The following is a 25,254-nucleotide window of genomic DNA, read 5'->3' as shown; positions in this document are numbered from 1 at the left end:
AACTAACTTTCTGGGGATTTTCCTGAAAACGGACATTCCTACACTCTGGTGCGGACATCCCACAATAACTATCCTGACCCCTCATCTTTCCGTGACCTTAACCAATATGTTGTTGAAACCGATGGAATTTCGACCTCTCTGACCTTCAAATCTACCATCACAATTATCCCGTGAAGGGGAATACATAGCTGTATCGGAACAATCACCGCTAAACTGTGATCCTCGTTGTGAGTTAAAAGCACCGCGGTGATTACTACCCCTATTCGGGTCACTCCTAAAAAAAATTATATTTTCTTTATAATCGAATTAAATCAACCGTTAAAATATGGAGTAGAACTACTTCTTTGATCAAAATGACGTCTAATGCTAGAATAATTATAACTATCACTGGAACTTCTTTCATAGTACCTCCCGGGACCTTGTGAATGCCATCCCCGTGGCCCTTGATAAACTTTAGACTGAAAAAAGGTTTTCCCCATATTTGAGTGCTGGGCCATCTGGCATGGACCCTGCTGGTAAGAATTGTATTGATTTTAAAAGTTATTACCATGGGAAGCCCTTCCTGCCTGCCCGTAGAGAGTTCTGTTTCTACTAATATTTATTTCTGCAATCCCTGTCGTAATATATTCAAGTTGGTCTGTTTGGTTGTTAGATCTAAGGCTAAATTTTACTGATTCGATAATTTGGGTGGTCTCAAGTGCTTCGTCTAGATTTTCATAATCGTCTTTTCTTAACCTAACTGCTTCTTGGAGATCACTCCACAACCCCGTCTCAAACGCTTGCAGAACAATTGAGTTTACTAAGGCAAATGCATCTACACTTTTTCAGTTTGCTAACCCTTCTGCTTTATAATAATCTATCTTTCCTGCTTTTAATCTCATATAAAATTCCAAGACAGTGTCATCTGGTTTTTGTATTATTTCTAGTATTGCCTGCAGACATTGCCGAGGGGTTTTTCTAGCACCTACATTTCTTGACAGTTTTTCGCATAGGTTGTCGAGAGTAAAAGTGTTTCACGACTCAATTATTTCGTCTACAAATCGCTGGAAAATTCCTCTGCAGGTGTTTGACGCCATGACTAAAGTATATTCATCGTCCCATTTTGGAGTAGCCGTCATGCTTTTAAGTTGTCTTATCCATGCTTTTCCTTTAGATAGTTTTGTTAAAGTTTGAATGTGCAAAAAAGGGTCAGCTACCATCTGATTGGTAATTTGAGAAAGGACTTGTTGATTGGCTATTTGAGCATTATCTGGGATAGTTGCAGGGTTTTGTTTACTTGAATTTTCGGCAAACATCGTAAATCTTTACAATAAGCAATGAAATCTATTAGGATACAGATATGCTGTACTACTTTTAATATGAGTAATAAAAATCTATTGATGTTACAGACAGTAAAGATAATGTAAAAAAGAACTATCATGAGCTACGGATAATTTGATGAGGCTAAACTAATGAATTGATGAATAAAACTTATCTTATGAAACTAGTATGTTAGTCTACAGACAAGAAAATTCTAGCTTGTAGATAGGAATACGGGAATCTCCTCGGCTAAAAATGAGCCGACTCGGGCGAAGAAAAAAAATGGTAGGGGGGAAAATCTAACGAAAAAATAGATACAAAACAGCTAGAACCCCACCATAGAGCAGAAAAGAACACCGGTAGCCACCACTTTGTTAGCTTGCCACCAGTAGCTGCTATGCGTATAGGTTCACTTCTCTATCTACTATGGCAACAGTCTATCTGTTTTCTAAGGTCTATTAAAACTCACTATCCATCCAGACAAGGAATTTTACTTTAAGAAGAGTGTGTAAACAAAACAGGTAAAAGAAATATGAAGTTAAAAGAAGACGAACTGGAGAGCTCTTCCTGGCTGATGCAGTGTCGTGACTCGGACGATGAAGTAAAAATCTGGAAATGAAATAAACTTACGTTAAATCTTGTATATATATTCGTCAGGCAGTCCCTTGTGTTAATAGAAATGCTAGTATCCAAAGAAAGAATGGTGATCCAATGGGCAAGAAGATAAACCAATTCAGAGCATCCAATGGGCAAGAAGATAAACCAATTCAGAGCAGCAGGGTTGTTATCTATATCTGTCATCCACAAATTGTGAATCAGAACTCTCCGAATATTGTTCTAACAATCGCTCTTAAGAGGAGTCCTCGTCGATCTGGTTTTCCAATAAATTAGAGATTTGAGTTCTACCGTTAGGATGAAGGTTACCGGTCAACAGTAAAATAAAATAAAATTGGTAAATGAGAGCAGATAAATAAGATGGGTAAATAAAGATATGAAGACGTCAGCCTGTCGTATAGTGATAAATCAATAAATAAATAAAACAAAGGGACTTCTCACATTATTATCGGATAACGGAAAAACTGTTAATCCAAATGAAGTTCTAATCTGGACAGTAAAATAATTTTAAGCCAGTTAAGTTACATGAACACAAATATAAACAAGTCTGATTAAAGAGGTTTAAGATATTGATAGATATTCATTATTCAAAACCATAATTTTCATTCGGATTGCAAAAATAAATATTTTCATAACCTTGTATTTTATAGAACGAATTATTGGGCTGTATTTGATTTATCCCCATTCCCGTCTTAGAATGATGTCTTTGTCATTCAGACTAATCTCCCGTTTTTATGATAGTTTTTCTTGAAATACATATTTTTGAAGTTTGATATTGTTTATTAATTTTTTAAAATTCATCCTTATATTTCTTTCACTTTGGAATGGTTATTGATCTACATCGACAGTACTATAATTCCATTGTATTTGTTATTATTATTCTTACAACTAGAACTATGATAATTTAGGTAATATTATTTACATAGTTTTAACGCCATTAAGCTTTTACTCCTACATTTAAATTAATATGGTACACTTGAACAAAACTAAAGGTTTATACTGTGAATACCTAGTTTCAATTGTTTTTTTTTTCTTAAGTCGTACTTATTTTTATTAAAATTGATTTTAATTCAACTATCTTTCCAATTGATTCAAGGTATTCAAATATATTAAAAAATAATAGTCAGGTTCAATTTACATCAATAATTAGAAACACTTGTCAGTTTTAGAATATTCAGTAAATCACTAATGGCACATTTGTCACAATTCTTCACTAAGTTAGTTCTATAATGTTTATATTAAATCTTAATAAAAGTTGTCTACTTCTTTTCAAGTGCTATCATGGCATTCGGCAGTTCTTAATCGCATAAGAAACAATCAATCAAAGAAACACAGGCATTGCCTTTTCTTTGATTTTCTTTAACATTAGTTTAGGAAAGGGGGCCGTATTTATTTCTTTCCTTGGTTTTGGTATTTGTATTCTAATTTGAGTTTTTACTTTTTGTAACGTGTTTTGACTTTATTGCATTGATTTCTTCAGTTTCACCTTGTAAGGGCGTATCGTCCTGAAATCTACCTAGTTATTCGCAGGGGTCATTTAGTTTCCCCTTAAGGTATTCAAATTTGTAATCCAAATTTAGAATTTAAAGTGTCCAGCGGACGAGGATTCTCGTGGGTATTTTAAAAGTTTGTAAATATTGTACCCTTTTGTGGTGAGAACGTAACTTACATTTTCTACAAAATAAATAGTGTCGAAATTTGTCCAGGTGATTATTTATTGACAATAATCAAGTTGGGTAGCTGAGTAATTTTTTTCTCCTGGCGTGAGGGTAAGACTTGCGTATGCTATAACCTTTTGTTCCCTGTTTATTATTTGGGAGAGGATAGACCCTATTTCCTTGGTTGACGCATCTTTTTTAATTACGAATTGTCCTGTTTGGAAATCCGTTAATGGCAAGATTCGTTCCGAAATAAGTGTTTTTCAGGTAATGTAAAGAATCTTAAGCTTTTTAGACCAAGTAATGTTTTTTAAGTTTTCTCGTGTAAGATCAGTAAAGGGCTTTGCCACCTGGGCGTAATTTCGTATAAATTTTGAAAATAGCTCGTTAATCCCGAATTCCTTCTAATTGATAAATGCTTTGGGGAGGGGGGTCTAAGATTTTTATCTTATTCTACTTTCTTGAAGTCTAGTGGTATTTGGCCTTGTGTTACTGCTTCTTCCAATAATTATATTTTAGATTGTAACAGATTTACGTTTTCTGGTCTACATTTCAAATTCCCTTCTCTGAATTTTTCACATATTTTGGCTAGAGTAATTAAATGGTTCAATGCATTTTGATTCATACAAATTACGCCATCAAAGAAATGAAATATGTTATGTAAGCCTCTCAGTAAGTGAAATTAAGGCCTACATAATGCGCTTGAACTTGTTTTGAGCCCAAAGGACACTCTTAAATATGCATAGCAGCTGCCTTCTGTTGTGGAGAATGCAGTTTTATCTACATTCCCCTCGGTAATTTTTCCTTTGTGGTATCCTTTTGTCCAATCTAGGTAGGTAGGTAGGTAATTTTATTCAAAAAACAATACAATAAACTTTCATTCATCAGCTAAAAAAAAATTGGCCGTAATGGCCTGTAAGCATAGCTGACATCAAATACGATCCATAAAATATTGCACTTACATCAAAAAGAAAAATAAATAAGATAAATAAACTACAAAAAAAGAAAAAAAAACACAAAAAAGAAAACAAAACAAAAACTAATGGTCAATTTAACAAAATGGGGGAAGATACCCCTCTCTCAATCTAAAATACTCAACATTACTAATTGTTCAGAAGATGGGCCTTGAGGCGTCGTTTCAGCTGAGGAAGACTTTCTGATTCCTTAACTTGCTGTGGGAATGGATTCCAGACGGACGGTCCCATGTATCTGATGACATGAGCCGACCGGGAAGTATTCCGAAACTCATGAATAAGATTATTTGAATTTCGCGTGTCATAATCATGATAGGAAGAACCCAAGCTAAAAAAATCATTAAAAATGTCAGACCCTAAATTATGTTGACACTGATATACTAAAATACCAATCTGCATGTCTCTGATTTTTCCAACCTCCAAATTATCTAACTTCTTATATATAGACACAGTGCTAGCGCTTCCATGATCATAATTTCCTAGAATTCTAATTGCCTTATTCTGTTGCACTTGAACTCTCCTGTAATTAGACTGAAAGTTACTAGCCCAGATTAAACAACCATAATTTATATACGACGCTATTGAAATATGGTACAGTGACATTGAAACTTTCAAAGGAAGCACATTTTTTAGACGCCACACCATTTCCAACTCCCCTTGACACTTTGCAGGAAACTAGGTCATTGTGTGCCTTCCAACTCAGTTTGAAGTCAAGAAGAAACCCGAGGTAACGCGTTTCTCGGACTTGTTTTAAGGAAACACCATTGTACTTAATATCTGAAGGTAAATCTTGGGGCTCACCAGTCCTTTTAAAAACCATGTAACTTGTTTTTGAAGCATTAACAGCAAGTTTACTGAGTGTAACAAACGTATGTAGTCCCTTTAAAGCACTGTTTGCTCGGTCTATCAAGTCCGGCAAGGATTTGGCAATAACAGTTATAGCAGTGTCATCAGCAAAAGACGTTAAGTAACCAGGGACAAAAAATCTCATACTATCTACATAAATTAAAAATAAAAGAGGACCTAGGACAGAACCTTGTGGCACTCCGCAATTCAATGGGTAAGCTTGTGAAACTTCATTATTTATTACGACTTTTACACTTCTACCTCGCAAATACGACTCAAACCAACTCAAACACTTATTACTAATACCTAACTTCGACAATCTATCCAGCAAAATTCCAAAATCAACAGTATCAAAAGCTTTCTTAAAATCAATGAAAATTGACATGCAAAAATAATTTTTTTTCAGTGCACTGTTTACCTTATCAATTAAATTTAAAGCAGCATGCACAGTTGAACGTCTTTTTCTAAATCCAAATTGAGTTTCAGACAGAAATCCGCAATTTGTTAGATGCTCATATAGTCTTTTGTGCACTATATAGCTTTGGAATGATGGGTAGTATTGATATAGGTCTCCAATTTGAAAAATCACTTAGAGTCCCAGACTTCGGAAGCGGGATGACTTTGGCCATTTTCAGTGTACAGGGAAATTGACCCTCTGCCATTGACAGATTTATTAAAAATACTAGTACTGGAAGAATATTCAGAAGCACTGATTTTAGAGTTCATAGGTTGAGGCCATCGGTCCCAGCACTGTTTGATTTTATTGAAGAAACAATCTTCTCTATTTCTACAGAATCGCAGGGTTCTAATTTCATTTCAAAATCTTGACCTCTTAGGTCTTCAAAAGTTGATTCTTCTATCAGCAACTCGTTTCTCACTGCTGCTTCACTCTGAACAGTTTGACCAATCTTCGAGAAATGATAAGCAAACAAATCACATACTTTGTCAAGATCTCGAACTATTTCGCCACCAGAATTTAGGCTATACTGTTGTGGAGCAGGACTACCTCTTATCACTTCATTAATAATTTTCCTAGTGGCTTTAGGATTTGATGCATTTTTCTTAAATTCTTCGCCATAAAAGTTTCTCATTTTCTTTGGTCTAGTAGAGTTAACTAGTTTACGTTGATCCTTGAACTGTGCAGAACTAAACTCATTTGGTTCATTGATGTGTGCTGTATACAAAGCATTTCTTATATCAATCATTCGCAAAAGCTCATCATCAACCCAAGGTTTTCTCGCTGCTTTTTTTCTTATTTTCATGCTTTTCAGTGGGCATGTCAAGTCATAAATACCTAGCAGCGTGGTGTTGAACTTTTCAAAAGCCGAGGAGGGGTTATTCTCCCTAAATATACTCTCCCAATTTACAGCACCTAGCTCTTCTGAAAACATTTTAACGTTTGCTGGCTTCAGATCTCGGATCTGTATATTATGCTTCACTACTTGTTTTTTTATGTGAAGTCCTAATCTAGCTAGGACTGGTAGGTGATCGGAGATAGGCGAAACTATAACGTCTGTGCATGTAATTGCTACTTGACGTTACGAAACAAATATGTTGTCAATCAAGGTCGCAGAATGCTCGGTGATCTTTGTTGGAACTGTGACCACAGGGTATAGATCGTGAGATGACATGAAATTTAAAAAATCAAGATTCATACCAGCTAGTATTTTCAAATCATAATTAAAATCACCCATTATACTAAATTCCAAACCTGAATTTCTTACATTCAGCATTAAATCATCAAAACCAGATATAAAACGATCAAACATAGCACTTGGTGGTCTATAAATAATACAAAATAAAAAATTCTTTTCTTCAAATCTAACTTCAACAGAAAAACTTTCAAATTCACCCTCTAGCCAAACCTCAAGATCATCACGCACCTTTTACTGTAGAGAGTCCCTTACTTGAAACGCCAGGCCTCCTCTGCCCATTTTTGAACGGTTTTTGATTATTAATATTCGTGCCGAAAACAAAGTAGACTGCTCTGCCACAAGCTTAGATAATAAATATTTGTCAATATCAAATGGGTCTTGTTCATATCGCTTAAGCCACAAACTTAGTAGATCAGTACCCATTAAAACGAAAAATAGTAAATATTGGCGTTACTATCGAACAATAAAAATAAAAATAAAAAATATCTGAAAAAGAAAAAGAAAAAAAAAAATCAACAAAATCACATGCAATCAACAAGTGACCTTATTCTGTGAACAGAAGGGTCACTTGGCATTTTCACAAGGCCATTACCATGGTCTGTCCAAACATACTTCACACCAAATTTGTCTCTCGCCATGTTCAAAATGTCTCTTCGACTCTTTGTTAAAGCCTCAGTGATGTATACACCGGTACTCGCTAATTTTGCTTTTTCTTTGAAGACTCTTCGGACAATATCTTTGCTCTGAAACTTCACCATTATTGGAGCTACTTTACCAGAACCATCAGCAATGATCATACTCTGCCGGAATCGAAATACACTTGTAATATGCCCATCCGTTATATCGCTAACACCTAACTTCTGCTTAACCAAATCAATCACAGTGGTATTCAGGTTAACACCTGGCTGTTGTTTCATTCCATGGATTACGAGACTATTAAGCAGAACTTCTTGGTCATAATCATCAAGCCTCATCTCTATGCGATTAACGCGCTCCTCAAGATTTTCAATAAGTATTTTTAGGGTTTTGAGTGATTTTTCAAGCTTTTCAAATTTAAGATTACATTCAACCGAAATAGAGTCGTACACTTCGCTGACAATTGTATCCACAGAGCCACCACCAGTAGCCATTTCTGCTATTTTACGGGCTATATCATTTTTTAGACTCAACTTCGTTTTTTCCCACTCAGCCTGCACCGTAGCCACTTGGCCAAGTAGACCTGAAGTCGCAGGTTCAGGGTCAGCCAGAGTAAGATTCTTTGCGGCAAAAGTCTTACTTCTACGATATATATCGGGCATCGACTCTAGCTCAGCGAAAACTTTATCTACTCCTTTTGATTTGTTTTTTTAGGCCTGTTGAAATTTAGCCTTTTCGGACGTGATATTTGACTCAGCGACTATATATTCACTATGCTGACCGTAGCAGAAAACAAGGCATTTGGAATCTCTGTCACACTCAGTTGTAACTTTCATTATTCTTGATGGCCAGAGAGGATATCCTGCAAAGTGGACTAAAACCAAGTCGAACTACCTAAACTTTGGCATTTTAAGGTGGCAAAAAATAAACCGAAAAAAGTGTGAAGTGAAGAAAAAAAACTTCACTTGCAAGAGAAGTAAGGGAAGCGTTGGAGGCTGCCTACCTTGTCCCTGCAATTTAAGGGACAAGCCCGGCGTTACTTCTAGGGTAGTAAACACTTTGATTTTATTTGACATGGAATCTATGATCTCATCTATTCTAGGTAGAAAAAATTTGTCACTAACCACTTATTTGTTCAAGGCTCAATAATCCACGATGAATTTAAGGTTGTTATTTTTCTTTGGGACTAGAATTACTGGTGTTATCAATCTGAAATACTGAATTAGTATTGCGAAAATTTATGTGTCATTGGCTTTCATTATGACGCGTGGAAAGCCCCTGCGGTAACGCTCAGCCATATGGATTACTGCCCTCGTGTCAGCCTCTTCATGTGTGCTTGCTAGCCTCTCAGCGAGTAGAGAGCAAATATCAGGAGGAATACCTCTAAAATGAATTTTTCTTCTATCGCGAAAACCTCGAGCAAGCACTAGCGGACAGGGTGTGTTTTCCGTCTCTTCTTTCCATACCAAAAAATTATTTCTGCTATTTTTGACGATGACTGTGTCAGCATCACCTCTTAGTTTTCCCGAGTTGCATCCGAGGAATTTAAACACGTTCCTGCGTTGCCCTTGCCCCTTCTACCATAACAGCCGCTGCTGGCTTTGAGGAGAATGGGACAACCTTATGGGTCCTTCACAGAATACAATCCATCACGTATGTCGCACATTACCTGGAGTTTAGTCAATTCTGTCGGATCTCTAGTTATATTTCGTAAGCTTCTTAAAGCAAACTATCCCAAAGTCTCGGTTCTCGAGAGAGTTTGCGTTCTGATATATGGTATAACATTCATTACAACAGCCTGCCATAGTACAGGTGTGGGAGAAATTTTTATAGCCTAGAACAAATCTCACTGAGTATCCATATAGCATCTAGAAGTGTAGCTTTGGAATCAGTCCTTAAGGGAATAACAGCACCGGTCCCTGTTCTTTCAATTAGAGCTGGCGGTACCAGAAGAAGTTCATGTGGCATAAATCTTTGAAGCATTGACAAAGATGAAGCGGGTGCACTATAGCGGGCAAGCACTATTTTTCTAGTCACTTCTAGTTCCTCTTGGACGGTTTTGAAGGCTTTCTTTTTATGTCCGTTACCTTTGTTCAGGTTAGTAACCATTGTAGCTATTTTAACTTTTGAAAATAAATTGGGCAGCCCAACGACAAATGCTTCAATGACTTAAGCCGTTTTCTTCAGCAGACAAAACACTCTCCTCAACTGATTTTTCTGCAATCTCATTTATAATTATGTTCACAAGTTCTTTTTCTTGGTAGTCAAAGAGATTCACGTAAGTTTCGGCTACTGACATGGTCTTTAGTACTTAGTTTTCGGTTTTAAAGTCCATCCTCTTGGAATCATTGCACTTGCTGGAGCTATCCATTCCAGCTAATTTACAAAGTGAAACTTTCGCACAGATAGGCTAGGTGGATGACAATTTTTTATTCTAATATATTTTTTAAACCTGGGATATTGCAGCTACTAGGTTCTCGTGGATCTTTTCGACTCCGATGGCCAACGTTTCTAATTGCCAAAACCTAGTATTTAGACAGTTGGGAGTTTAAAAAAAGGAGAGTTATATTACAAAAGTAAGAGAGAGAGAGAGAGAGAGATAGGTTTATTTAAACAACATCGTAGCTAACAGCTAATTTGCGTTGCTTCACTATGCTAAATAACAAACTAACACAAAAAAAAGAAGAAAATAACAGTGGCGAATAACAGCTTCAAATCTTCTGTTTTGTTGCACAGCGATCTAGTGTTGCAAACGAAGAAGTTAGGAAGGCCACGGCGAGCGTTGAAAGTAACAGGTCTTAAGATGGGAGGCGGCTACTGTAAACAGGGCTGACATCTAAAAATAGGGACGGTAGCAGCATCTGATGGCTTCGACAGAAGATTAAAAGTCACCAAGTTCACTTGCTCGCTATAGAATTTTTCCTCCTCTTCATAGGGATCGTTCTCGTCGTCAAGGAGATCCACGGATTCTGAAACTGGCAATAATTTCCAAAACGACTGCCTGATTTAGGCATCATGGGGCACAATTTTTTGACCATTGCATCCTTCTTCTCTTTGAATATCCTTCTTGGAATTCCGCTGACCTCCAAAAAACGTTTGATGTCAAACTTTGGTTGCATAGAGTCGCAAGCCTCCATATCTTTGTCAAAGTCTATACGATAGTAAAGTAGGCGAGACTCTTTTTCAAAATTTGGTTTCAACAATGTTCATTAACTGTGGCAGCACATACTTTTTGTTCTGTGCTCGTTTTTGTAAAACCCATTGCCTAAATTCACGTAGCTCCACAGCTGAGAGTCCTTTTCTTGACGTTGAAACGCACTCTACAAAATCTGGAAAATCGTATACTTTTCCTTTTTTCCACATCTTAGTTTTAATATTGCCATGATAACCTCTTGTCAAGTACTTCAGTGTCACAGTTTGAGGTCCGTTCAAACTTTTTACAATATGGAAAAGGGAGGTGTGCAAAATCCAGTTATGCAAAATCCAATTATTATGACTGGTTCAGTTGTCCATCCAAAATATAAAATCCTGAATTTCACGCTCTGAAGTAGATGAAATAACATCATAAAAGGCATCAACAATCTTTTCAGCTGTCCTGTCTTTCAGTGCTTCATGCCATACAACCAGTGAGAATGACCTTCCCCTACCGATGCTGGGTCAAATTGGTTCACACCTGCAAAGGTCTCGTTAAACACAACCAGTCGACTAAGAAAAATAACTCCAGGCATATCAGAAAAAAGAATAACCTTTTGTAAATCTACTGCAAAGATACTTTTCTCAGAATCGCTGCTGCAACTTGATGCGTCTGATTGATAGACAGGTGTAGCTTTCCTAGCACGTTCGATGCGTTTCTCCCAGTCTTTTTTCTTCGGTGCTTTGTGATTGTCAGAATCTGTCTGATCCTTGTCATTTCCTAGACTGTCAGCCGTACAGTACTATTCACACTCAGCACAAACATCACATGCTGGCATTTTCAATGATATGTTTATTCTCTTTACCTGCCATCTCTATGTCTCAAGAGAGAGCTTCAAAGTTGGAAATTTCACACTGAAATCTTGATGTGTGTTAATGAGAGTCAAAGAAGGTTGCAAATATTTGATGTTCAGTGTATTTTCGCGACGGTAAGGGGGTGTAGAAAGACCAAAGCTATTGATATAGATCTCAATCTTATCAAGGTGTTCTGAAGTCACCTTGCCATGAGGTGCTTTGTTTCCTCTATTATCCGCAACATGCAGGATGGCAAGACCACAGTTTATTTTTCTTACAGAGTTCAGTCAAATGAGAATCAGTTTTGAATTCAAAGGTATTCATTAACATCTTCTTGCAAACCTCTAACTTTACTTCAACATTCTGTTCGATTTTTGGTAGGTAATAATGCCCACTAGTGTGAGTGGTTTAATTTTTTATTTTTTTATTTTTCGTGTGTTGGCAATACTTAATTACCAAAAAAATATTTAAAAATATTTTTGAATATAATTTTTGTTTGGCATCTAATGAAGTTTCTTTTACTTAGAATTAATTCGGCTAGGGGTATTAAACTGGTGTTTTGAAACACACATATCCATTAATTCATTAACACAAACAAGAAGCAAAACATAGTGTTGAGTGAAAATCACTGGACAATGCTTGACCTTTAAAATTAAAGGAAGATAGGCTTTTAGAAAATGGACTAGTTTTCTGGATTAAACAGTACTTGTTTAATCAATTAAACAATTTCAGTTTCGGCAAGACCTCCCCCTCTCCAATATGATATTCTTAAATTTAAGTTGGAATAAACTCCGCAATGGATGCTCTTGTCAAAATCATTTCGAGATTTTTTTTGGGAATGAACGAAAAGACTAATTAAAAAGATTGTATTACAAGAAACGTGTTCAATTTTCTCTATAAACACTAGAAATTCCATAATGGATCTAGCTAAGTCTCAGATGCTATTTAAAGAACATCTGTGTCATTTTGTTTTCAAGCAGGATATATATATATATATATATATATATATATATATATATATATATATATATATATATATATATATATATATATATATATATATATATATATATATATATATATATATATATATATATATATATATATATATATATATATATATATAGGAAACAACAAATGAAAAGAGAAGAATCAAATAGGTGAAAAATGAGGATTTTATCAGCCAGGTGCAAAATATGAAAAACAAGCAAATATTTCGAAAAGGACCTCCGCCAAGTTGTCCTCAGTGCTAAAAAAAACGAGAAAGAGGAAAAAGAAAAAGAAGAAACAAAGAAGAAACATCAACAAAATCTAACCTCTTTAAGTGAACTGTACGAGATGAAAAAAGACACTGAATCAAACAACAAAAATCAACTTGAAATCAATGAAAGAGAAGTTACCAATTAGATTGAATAAGTATCCTTTGCCTTGCAACAGATTTCGCCCGTCTATAATTTCGGTTTTCACTACATATGCGGACAGGTTGTCTTAAATTAGACTGTGCGAAAATATTCATAGAGTCTTTTAATATTAAATTTTTAAAATATATATATATATATATATATATATATATATATATATATATATATATATATATATATATATATATATATATATATATATATATATATATATATATGTGTGTGTGTGTGTGATCTTTTATGAACAAATATTGTAATAAGTCCTGGAAAAACAAAAATATTACGGATGGATCGTTATGAAATACTCAACGAAATGAATAATTGGAAAGGAAACGGCGATTGGTGAAAATAGGAATAAATCATGGTAAAAGCATAAGTAGCGTGATAGCATGATAGGTAGCAGCATTGCATTTGAAACAGAATGACAAATTTTATCTCTTATTCTATTATATTATTAAATACCAACATGACTAAGTATATCTCAAAGTATAGATAGATAGATAGATAAGTGTATTTCAAAAAACCATGGGTCATATACACATAAAATATAAATAAATAAAAAACAAGCAAGGAAATTAACAACAGTACGAAATTACAAACACGCACAAAAAACAGACTTCAACGCGAAAAGTGCCTAATCTAACAACAAAAGAAATTAGTCATATAAAACTTTTTCTTTTTATTAAGGATTTATCTATATACGCTCCCACTCGAAATATTGTGGTTGGGTTGCTATTTTGCAAAATACCTGGAAGCATCAAATTAATCCCATGCAAATAAATTTCTCGTAATTCCAAGAGCACCGGGCATTTCCGGAGGAAATGATCCAAGTCTTCATCATCATCTTTACAAAGGGAACAAACATACCGCATATCAGGACCAACTATCATTTTATTTTTACCGAAAGTTTTTTGCCTGTTCTGGATTGGAAGACAATTCGCCCTAAGCTGAATCCAACGACGTAGAATCATAGCCGGTATATTAAATTTAAAATAAACTTCCTCTCCAAAACTAGGTTTTGCCTGATTATAATGTTGTAGGGTTGTAGAATCTAAAACCAGCCCTTGCCAATGCTGAATTTCCTGACTCTCTAATATAAATCGTACCTGGCTTTCTATATTTGTTGGTACATCACTAGAGCAAAGACCATTATTCCATAAATAAGGCATTCCTACTTTTTCTAGTAATGATTTAATTTGGGACGGCCGCGAGGTTTTTAAACCACATTTCAACATCTGTTCATATGCCGCTCTTACTAGTCTATCTTCATTACTCTTAGTTAACTTCAACCAGAATATAAGCATTAACATATACCTACGTAGCTTTAAATAAAATAGGCCCATATCACCTTTCAGAATCTGTGAATGAGTTGTCTGATGTAGACCAAACACTGATGTATCTCAAAGTATATTTAATAAACCTACTGTCGATGTTAATGTCCAAGGTACACACCAGAGTCGGGCTTAGACAATAATTAAGAACTCTGAATTACTTTTGTGAGAATTTAAAAAAACGTTGAAATCATGTCCTATTTGAAAGAAAAATTAAAATTTTTGCGAGAATTTCAAAGGATTAGCAAATTTATAGCAAAGTTCTAACACTATTCGGAGTTTTATTGTTCTTTTTATTTATCCTATCCAATTTATATCCTTTCAGGGTAAGCTGTCGAAGGGTTGCCAATGAAACCAAAAAAATAGGAATGCCAAATTCTCATCGCCACGAAATTATTGAAAGATTTACTCTAGTATTTTCATAAAAAAGAATTTAAAGAATTTGCCCTCCTCCTTCATCTTGAAAAAAACTGCTGAAATTAATTTTTAGTATTTCTTATCAGATATAAACAATAAGAATGCCCCTCCCTATTATTTGGATTGAGACAGAGGTCAATTATGTAATTGTATGATCAGCCAGAGTAGATCCAGCTTTCAACAGTTACTTAAAGAAATCTTGAGGAGAACACCCCATGACATTAGCCCCAACCAAATATTGTACTTCAAGGCTCAAGTTTCAAATATAGAAAAGTAAATAAAAATTTGGGCTGACGAATCATGGTTTGCTCGTTTAGAAGACCGGTGGTTGACTGGTTGACCATTTCTGGTTGACGCTTTGCTACATTATATTCTGCTTTCCGAGGTCTCTCTAAAAAAAAGTTCCAGTGCTGCTGAATCAGTTCTGCAGCCTGAAGAAATATTGTAACTCAAAAGCCCGTACACAAAGCTTATGAACAAAGAAGCCTCAACTGAGCAGGAGATCATGCGTTGTTTCAAACAGCTAATGGCCTTACCGATGGAAGTGGTATGACAAGAGATTCAAAGGTCCCTATACGTTTTTCTTGACCAGTCTACTCTGCATTAAATCTTCTAATTGAGGGGGTGTCACAGGTTTTCTAGGGAACTAATAAACAACATAAGGAAACTTTCGAGCCGAGACAGCTAAGATACTATAAAGACACCCAGATTATTATTGATTCCTATGAAGAGGATAACCATTTAATGGGGATCTTCAACTAAGCAACATCACCTATGGTGTGACAGCCTACGAATCTACCAAGGTTAGTTCTAATAGAGATTTAGGCCTAAAATCATTGATTCCATGTCTGGAGTGATGGTCGCTGATTGTAGGTTTCGACGAAAACAACAGGCAGTTCAAATTACTACAAAACAGAATTCAGGGGGATATTGCAAAATACCAGACCCCACACTCATTTTTCAGAGGTTCATGACGCTAGAAAAGAGGATCAATCTCACAAAATCTAAGTACTTTCAACAAGAACTGTGTTCCAATCCTGCATCGGTTTTTGACACTTCTTGCATGCTCTGGTCTCCAAACAAGCCAGAGTTTCCCAAGGCTATAGCACAGGCTTGCAATCTTAAAGAGCGTTCTACTCCCCTTCCCGATTACGTTCAATATATCATAGATCGTGGAGCTCTTTTGCACAGAATTCCATGGTCCAAAAACGAACGATACTCTGAAATCCTTGAGTTTTGTTCAGTTTTGGCTGAGGTGGAAAGAAGAGTCTCTTGCTTGATACGTCACCATTATAAGGCTATAGAAACAAAAGATCAGTATCATATTCAATCACCTTACCTTAGCCTTAGTTCCTCCAAAGCCATCAGTGGCACATAGGACGTCGACAAAGCCTCTCCATTCGTCTTGCATTGGTGCTGCAGCGATGACGTTTTCCCATTCATGTATTAGTGAGGTGCCAGCCGTCCTCAGATTTCGGTCATATGTTCGTCTCAATGTATTTTTGGGGCGGCCTCTCTTTCTTCTACCGACTGTCTTCCATTCATAGGTTGTTCGAGGAAGGCGGCTCTATATCCAATGACGGCAGTATCGTAATACCGGGAAGGATTAACAGCAGCATAATTTATGTTCGAAAATCTAAAATTACCAATCCCCTTCGAATCTCGAGCTGAAGTAAAATAAGGTAACCGCTTATATACAACAGTTTCCAAAAACCTTAAATGAAAGAACTCTCCTATCGCAATTAATTCAGCTTGGTAATTAACATTGACAGAAAAAGTTTGTCATTTCTTAACTCTAATTGAAATGCCTCTGTTTTTTCATTTACTCAAAAGTTAAAAATCATTCATTATTAAAACAGAATTATAACAGTGAAGAATTTTCAACTAAGAACACTAAATACAAAAAGAGAAATTCCAACACTAGTAAGAGCACAAAAAGTAGAAACATTCAAAATATTTTCAAAAGGTCCTTTTGACTACTTTCTTAAGACAAGCAATTATTTTTATTTTTTGAAATATGTACTGTTCCGGGAAATGGATCTATATTTTTGTTTAAACTGTCCATTAAGTTGAAAAACAATCCACTAAGTTATAAAAATAATAAAAACTTAAAATATGTTAAATGACCATTTCCAAACATTCATTTCCTTTCAACATTGTACTTTACTATTAGTCGTTCATCAGGATCACCCCACATTTTACAAGCCACATTTTACAAGGGTTGTTTAGCAATGTTGCAGCAATCACTGAGTTGTACAGTGTTACGAATATCAATACGAATAACAAAATTACCTTAATGACCTATGCTAAATTTAATGTTACATGTTACCCATGCACGTGACTACCATGATCCATGACAATACCTCCTTGATTTTTTCTCCAGTTTGAATTGAAGTATATTGAAATTAATTAAAAACTTGAAACTAGCAGAAATTAAAGCATAAAGGAAACTAGCATAAAGGAGGTTGGCTCATCCTAAGTACCTAGTACCAAACTTGGGCTCTTTGCGCCCAAGTTTGGTTTTTTGTTCCAATAATAAGGAAAGACTCATGAACCATAAGGGTTGTTTTATTAGAAAAATAAGCTTTTGAGTTCTAAAACAGCTATAGCTTAAAGGGCAAAGTATTGAGGGGGGACAACCCCCTTGCATACGCAATAGTTTCCGTTTTTTTAAGTTTTAATACTGCTCCTCACTTTCAGTTGATAAAAACTTATTCCTAATTTAGAAATACAAAACTTGATTTTTAATTTAATTTCTGATCGTTTTTACATTATGCCGGGAAATCCAAGTTCCTTTGGATGGATATGAAGCATAGCTCCAGCATTTTTGTTTGGGGGAGGGGGAAGGGGGAGAGGGGGTTTACCTTTGTTCCATTTGTTTAAAATTTACAAGGTTTCACCCTTAGTTTTATATTCTCCTTGATTTCGAGGGAAATAAATAAATGCCATGTAGAACGAAACTACCGCACAAATGGTAACACACAATCAAGTAGAAACAAGACTAAACAAAATTTTACCGTAAAGATTGAGGCGATGAGGCGGAGACAGCCCCTTTCATATACGGAATAATTTCGGTTCGTTTTTAATATTTCTCCTTAATTTCAGTAAAAAGAAAAACTTTTTACTTGATATCATACCAGAGAACTGCAGTGTAGAGGTTTCAAGCTCCTATATGCAAGATGTGGAATTTTAAATTGTTTGCCAAAAGACGGATCATGGATGCTTATTTTTTTTTTCAGGGGTGATAGTATTGAGCCAGTGATCAGAGAAAATCATAAGAGGGCTCATTTGATTAGAGATCAAAAGTTTTAGTGCCCTTTAAAGTGACTAAAAATGCTGGAGGGCAGCTAGTTATCTCCTAACCCTCTCTTCCCCTAAAATCATCTCATCAAAATTTTAAGATTTTTAAGATATTAAATTTTTCAGTAATAGTTTTGAGGATGATCTGTCTCTCCAGAGTCCCTTGGGGAAGTGTTTCAAGTTTTGAAAATTATTTACATATATTATATATCATTGGGAAGCATATAGACATTTTCAGGGGAACGTTTAAGTTGCAGGAGGGATACGTGGAAGAACCTTTCTATGGAAAAAAATTAATGAAGTAAGGTTTTTATTGTTTTTATTTAATCATAATTTAATCTTGTTTTATTTTAAGAATAGACAGTGCAATAACGCTCCTTAGTTAAAGAACAGTGTTGGCACAATGTATTGAGGAGAAACTCGCATCTTGTGCTGAAATTTTAGCGGTGAAAATTTGAAATAAAATAATATTAAATTCACCATTATTTTTTTACCTTTTAAAATTTTATTTTTGTTGTAATGAAGCAGAGCTAGTAGTTCGAAGTAAGTTAAGTACTGTAATAATTATATAATAATGCTTAATACTTACTGTAAGTGTAAACAAATTGAAGAGGCCAGACCCACCACTGATTTCCCCCAAAGTATAGTCCATGCTCCAATACTTTCCAAAGGTAAACCCCCTCTCACCCTTCCCCCCTCCCCCAAACAAAAATGCTGGAGCTATGCTTCTGGGTCCAAACAATTAACTTTGTTCATTGTTTATATATAGTATGGGCTATTGGGATCCATGAGGACATTAAATCTTTCAATGGAAGATTTTTTTTTTTGGGGGGGGGGGGAATTTCCATCCAAAGGAACTTGGATTTCCCGGCATAATGTAAAAACGATCAGAAATTAAATTAAAAATCAAGTTTTTTATTTCTAAATTAGGAACAAGTTTTTATCAACTGAAAGTGAGGAGCAGTATTAAAACTTAAAAAAAACGGAAATTATTACTTATGCAAGGGGGTTGTCCCCCCTCAATACTTTGCCCTTTAAGCTATAGCTGTTTTAGAACTCAAAAGCTTATTTTTCTAATAAAACAACCCTTATGGTTCATGAGTCTTTCCTTATTATTGGAACAAAAAATCAAACTTGGGCGCAAAGAGCTAGGTACTAAGGATGAGCCAACCTCCTTTATGCTAGTTTCCTTTATGCTGTAATTTCTGCTAGTTTCAAGTTTTTAATTAATTTCAATATACTTCAATTCAAACTGGAGAAAAAATCAAGGAGGTATTGTCATGGATCATGGTAGTCACGCGCATGGGTAACATGTAACATTATATTTAGCATAGGTCATTAAGGTAATTTTGTTAAATGGAAGATACTCAGAGGAATGGCTCGTAATTTACACTGTTCATGAGACTTTTACACGCGCTGTATTGCCTTTATTAAAGGCCTGATATGTCTTCAGTTTCATAGCTAAATAGCTTATTCTTATTTACTTATTTTCTTAAAACATATAAACTAACGTACTAAGTTTTTTTTCATCATGTTCAATTAAAAAAAGAGGTAAAACTAGTTTTTTTTTCTCTCCCCTGAACAAATGTTTTTCTTCCTTTTTCAGGATGAAAGAGGGATATTCGTAGCACTGCACAACTCAGTGAGTGCTGCAACATTGATAAACAACCCTTGTAAAATGTGGCTTTTAAAATGTGGGGTGATCCTGGTGAACGACTAATAGTAAAGTACAATGTTGAAAGGAAATGAATGTTCGGAAATGATGATTTAACATATTTTAAGTTTTTATTATTTTTATAACTTAGTGGATTGTTTTTCAACTTAGTTTAAACAAAAATATAGATCCATTTCCCGGAACAGTACATATTTCTAAAAATAAAAATAATTGCTTGTTTTGAGAAAGAAGTCAAAAGGACCTTTTGACAATATTTTGAATGTTTCTACTTTTTCTGCTCTTGCTAATGTTGGAATTTCTCTTTTTGTAATTAGTGTTCTTAGTTGAAAATTCTTAACTGTTCTAATTCTGTTTTAATCATGAATAATATTTCACTTTCGAGTAAATTGAAAAACAGAGGCATTTTAATTAGAGTTAAGAGAAGACAAAATTTTTCTGTCAATGTTAATTACCAAGCTGAAATAATTGCGATTAAAGGTTCTTTCATTTAAGGTTTTTGGAAACTGTTGTATATAAGCAGTTACCTTATTTTACTTCAACTCGAGATTCGAAGGGGATTGGTAATTTTAGATTTTCTAAGATAAATTATGCTGCTGTTAATCCTTCCCGGTATTACGATACTGCCGTCATTGGATATAGAGCCACATTCCTCGAACAACCTATGAATGGAAGACAGTCGGTAGAAGAAAGAGAGGCCGCCCCAAAAATACATTGAGACGAACATATGACCGAAATCTGAGGACGTCCGACACCTCACTAATACATGAATGGGAAGACGTCATCGCTGCAGCACCAATGCAAGACGAATGGAGAGGCTTTGTCGACGCCCTATGTGCAACCGATGGCTCTGGAGGAACTAAGGCTAAGGTAAGGTGACTGGATATGATACTGATCTTTTGTTTCTATAGTATTAGAGTGGTGATGTATCAAGCAAGAGACTCTTCTCTCCACCTCAGCCAAAACTGAACAAAGCTCAAGGATTTCAGAGTATCGTTCGTTTTTGGACCATGGAATTATGTGCAAAAGAGCTCCACGATCTATGATATATCGAACGCAATCGGAAAGGGGAGTAGAGCGCTCTTTAAGATTACAACCCTGTGCTATAGCCTTGGGAAACTAAGGCTTTTTTGGAGACCAGAGCATGCAAGAAGTGTCAAAAACCGATTCAGGATTGGAACACAGTTCTTGTTGAAAGTACTTAGATTTTGTGAGATTGATCCTCTTTTCTAGCGTGATGAACCTCTGAAAAATGAGTGTGGGGTCTGGTCTTTTGCAATTTCCCCCTGAATTCTGTTTTGTAGTAATTTGAACTGCCTGTTGTTTTCGCCGAAACCTACAATCAGCGACCATCACTCCAGACATGGAATCAATGATTTTAGGCCTAAATCTCTATCAGAACCCACTTTGGTAGATTCGTAGGCTGTCACACCATAGGTGATGTTTCTTAGTTGAAGATTCCCATTAAATGGTTATCCTTTTCCTAGGAATCAATAATAATCTGGGTGTCCTTATAGTCTCTCAGCTGTCTCGGCTCGAACGTTTCCTTATGTTGTTCATTAGTTCCCTAGAAAACCTGTGACACCCCCTCAATCAGAAGATTTAATGCAGAGCAGACTGGTCAAGAAAAAACCAATAGGGACCTTTAAACCTCTTGTCATACCACTTCCATTGGTAAGGCCATTAGCTGTTTGAAACAACGCATGATCTCCTGCTCAGTTGAGGCTTCTTTGTTCATAAGATTTGTGTACGGCCTTTTGAGTTACAATATTTCTTCAGGCTGCAGAACCGATTCAGCAGCACTGGAACTTTTTTTTAGAGAGACCTCGGAAAGCAGAATATAATGTAGCAAAGCGTCAACCAGAAATGGTCAACCGGTCAACCACCGGTCTTCTAAACGAGCCAACCATGATTTATCAGCCCAAATTTTTATTTATTTTTCTATATTTGAAACTTGAGACTTGAAGTACAATATTTGGTTGGGGCTAATGTCTTGGGGTGTTCTCCTCAAGATTTCTTTATGTAACTGTTGAAAGCTGGATCTGCTCTGGCTGATCATACAATTACATAATTGACCCCTGTCTTAATCCAAATAACAGGGAGGGGCATTCTTATTGTTTATTTCTGATAAGAAATACTAAAAATTAATTTCAGCAGTATTTTTCAAGATGAAAGAGGAGGGCAAATGCTTTAAATTATTTTTTATTAAAATACTAGAGCAAATCTTTTAATAATTTCGTGTCCCATGTGGGCCGAGAAAAGCTTCTAGACCTGTCTCACTGATTTTGCTTCAAAATTTTACTCGCTCTCTACCCTGATCCTTGTTATACTCTCCATCTGTTATATTGATTGACATTTGTTCAAACTTTTCCATCGTTTCATCCTTATGAATTTCTCTTTCCGCGAGTGTTATGGCTTCTTCTAATGAATCTGGTTTTTGAGGAAGTAAAAGTATAATTAAATTTTTGAGCAATCCCTGTGTAAATGCATGTAATTGTACTTTTTTGGATTGTTTCATCTGCCTCAGTTTTCCTTAGCTGCAAACATACTGCTATTCAACTTTTGTGTGCATACTCCTTAATGCTGATGGAGCTATCAAATGTTAAACTTCTGTTTTTAGTTTTTTCAGTCAAACTTGGTGCTTTGAACCTAGTTTTAAAAACTTCTAACAACTTGTCCATTCAATGATATGCAGTTCCTCAATCTGTACTAGAATCAAAATATTGCAAGGCACTCCGTCTTAGCTTAGTCGCTAGACACTGCTTCTTAGTCTTAAACTCATACGGCTACGCAAGGCTATTGAAGATTTGAGTCTTTTAGTGAACATATCTGCGTCACTTGTTCTTGCATATTCAGGAATACTTTCCACTATTCCTAATACCGTTGTGACAGAGGATATATTCTTTTCCTCCTCTTCCGTCAAAGACATGACGGAAATAACCTAGCCCTTGGATGTCCTTTTCTGAGTCTCTGTACCACTGCCACCACTGTAATGTTTTTGGTCACTAGGGTTGCTGAAACTGAAGACTGTACTAGCTCAACTGTCTAAATTGGATGTTTTTTGGTGGTCCTTTACGCTCGTTAAGACGAGCCAACCGATTTCAAGACACCCAGAATTTCAAAAGACAGCCAACGATTTCAAAAACACCGCAAGCTTTATGTCGGCAAAACCACAGTCGAGCCCAAATGCCTATGCAAAAATGCGCGGGGTCTTGAGTGAGTTTAAACTAAGGAAATCCGAAGTTCTCTCTCAACAAGAACTTTGGAGTATTGACAACGAGTATTAACTGAAAATGTAGAGCAAGCACAATACAACCAATAATACTTATAAGAATGCCTAACAAAACTTAAAACACCTAAACCACACTTACTTAAGAATTATACTATAACGTTTTTTCGCAGTATTTTTTCTTTTTTTGGAGCGATAAAATTATAAAAACGAACTTAAAACACAGACTTAATTGTAAAGGTATGAAAAATATGTGTATTCATACGAAAAGAAAGTTATGGTTGATCACTTGTAAATACAAGACAGAGTAGCTTTAATGACCAAATTACTTTTATTATCTCAGTGAAAATTTGGGTTGTAGCTGTAGCAGCACCTACTCAGCAATAAATTGAAGTTTAAAAAAAACATTAAAAATTAATAGAAACTAGGGCCATCTAAGAACACAGAGTGTTTGAGGCATTTTTTATAGGTGTCTGAGACATTAAATGTCAAAGACTTTATAGACACAAATACTAGTCGAATTTGACAAACAATTGGCCACGGCAGTCAAATAGTTTTAAGTTCAGGCCATCCATTTTCTCCATTGCATTTGCTGTTGCAATTTTCGGGTCGTTCTCTGTGACGGACATCGCATGTTGATGACTCGGACATATTGTGTTTTTTTTCCTATAAAATCTCTCCAACCCAGGTATACACACATTAACCAAGATATGCAATTTCTCTTGGTTAACCGCCTGGGGAGCAGTAATCACTAGCCGACGACATGGCTCGTCAATATAGGCAAATATCATTTTCCTCGGAGAGCCTTTGGCGAAGTGACGGCAAATGTTCTTATCAGAATGGTGCACAAAGCGATGATTCTCATCTTAGCTGCTGCAAACACGTCTTCCGTTGGACCGTCAGCCTATTAATATTAATGACTATTGAACTAAGAATTACTGAATCTTTTGTGGATCAAATAATTAATCCTCTTTACTAAAATTCTCTGAACATCCTAATTTTTTCAACTTAAAAAAAAATTCTACTAATCCTTTCTATTATATTTAAAATCCTATTCTACCTTTCTTCAAAAATTTAAATATTTAAATAATAAATTAATAAACCTATTAAACTTTAAATAAAATTTAAATTTAATAGGTTCTCTGTGTTTGTACTTGAACTTGTACTAAATACTAAGGTTGGCATTCCTGGCTTGTATAAGCTGCTCTTGTCCTGGGTTTGGTATGACATATGGATGCCAATAGCAAAAACTCGCCGTTGGATATTACTGCTTCCATTTCACGCAATAAAGCCCTCTCAAACGCAACGCCATCACTTCCTGTTTTTGGAAATCTTTAATCCATGTTAATCTTTCTTATCTCTTAGTTAAGTTTGATTCAAAACTATTGTCTCTCAGAAACCTCTTTGACCGCAATGGAATGGCAAATTCATATTGACTAAAAACACTGATTGCAAGTAGAATGTACTTGTCTTGCCGAATAGCACGCCGTTGAATCTCATATAGTTAAAAGATCTGCTTGTAATATTTACCATGGGAAAAGGCTTTAGTTTAGTTTATATTAGTTATATGTTATATACCCTTATCTTATCAGCCAAAGAGTATGAATTTAATGAAGTCTTACTCCTCTATATCTTATATTCCCTTTTGAGCGTTCCTAAAGATCAGGAGAATTCTTCCTGGTATGTGGAAAGACAGACAAGGAAATTATAATCAACAATTATTCAAACAAGTACTCATATACAAGATGAAAACTGACATATACTTGATAAGCAGTGTAGCAAACAGAACATTGGGTGTTGGTAAGCTCTGATAAGACTAAATTTTTTGAGTATATATTCGATACAGGTGCACTTTAGACTGGTTATTTTTAGCCTCTTACTCTGGACCCAAATAAAGATGAATAAAAAACTCCGATGTTACATGTTTCGTGAATTGGAGACTGTATCTCTTAAAACGATCTAATTGTGCAGATAGAATTTCGCCCATGGTTCTCTCCTTTTTTTAGTTTGTGAAATAACAAGTTGTTTAAATAAGGCGACAAATTCTCGAAAAAGTGTTTTTATTGCTATTTAGAGGCCGGGTGAAGAAGCGACAATATTATATTTTCTCTTATCTTAACACTCTTATCTTAATTTTGCTATATGTCACATATTTCTTTTCTCACGGTTCAATAATACACTCATCGTTAAGACTTATTCCCTATTTATTTTCTT

General features: G+C 35.4%; 1 long non-coding RNA gene across 1 annotated transcript in view; it reads right to left on the bottom strand.

Annotated features, from left to right (window-relative positions):
• Positions 1-1,772: 1,772 nt before the first annotated feature.
• LOC136034206 (uncharacterized) overlaps positions 1,773-25,254 on the bottom strand; it is a 77,323-nt gene continuing 53,841 nt past the window's right edge. Inside the window, exon 6 of the long non-coding RNA XR_010619138.1 lies at positions 1,773-1,908. This is a non-coding gene — a long non-coding RNA (uncharacterized LOC136034206). The remainder of the gene's footprint in view (positions 1,909-25,254) is intronic.

The sequence above is a fragment of the Artemia franciscana genome, chromosome 12 (assembly GCF_032884065.1).
Source record: "Artemia franciscana chromosome 12, ASM3288406v1, whole genome shotgun sequence".
In the NCBI taxonomy this organism is placed as follows: Eukaryota; Metazoa; Arthropoda; class Branchiopoda; order Anostraca; family Artemiidae; genus Artemia; species Artemia franciscana.
This window is presented reverse-complemented; position numbering and strand designations above follow the sequence as displayed.